This window comes from Penaeus monodon, chromosome 22, assembly GCF_015228065.2.
Source record: "Penaeus monodon isolate SGIC_2016 chromosome 22, NSTDA_Pmon_1, whole genome shotgun sequence".
In the NCBI taxonomy this organism is placed as follows: Eukaryota; Metazoa; Arthropoda; class Malacostraca; order Decapoda; family Penaeidae; genus Penaeus; species Penaeus monodon.
In genome coordinates this window covers 15,329,855-15,330,273 of record NC_051407.1, presented here as the reverse complement: position 1 = coordinate 15,330,273, position 419 = coordinate 15,329,855, and the positions used below count along the sequence as shown (strand labels likewise).

General features: G+C 31.3%; 1 protein-coding gene across 1 annotated transcript in view; it reads left to right on the top strand.

Moving 5' to 3' along the window:
- LOC119586945 overlaps positions 1–419 on the top strand; it is a 25,597-nt gene that overhangs the window by 10,766 nt on the left and 14,412 nt on the right. The window lies entirely within an intron of this gene.

Sequence of the window (419 nt, the reverse complement as noted above, 5' to 3'; positions counted from 1 at the left end):
TGCAAACCAAAATGCCAATCAGATGGTAACCCAACATTGCCAAGAATAGTGAGACCCTAAGCTCACAACATCAGTGGCTTGACAATTCATTGTTACCATATGTATGAAAATGTCTATATACATTATAAACAAAGGCAATTTATTTGAAGCAAAAAAATAGATAAAATTACCTTTATTCTGCAAGCATAGTAGATCTGAAATTTAAACTGCTTTCAACATTTTCATTTTCATTTTTTTTTTTCTTTATCCAAAGTGTTGCTAGCCCCCATAAGTGTGATTCATATTATGATTATTATTTTTAAAGATGATGGTAACAGCAACATACAGATAGTTATATCCCAGCATTCCTACAACTTTTACATTTGTATGTCATCTGCAATGTAAGAACAGCATCGGTTTGTCTATTTCATTGTCTTAAG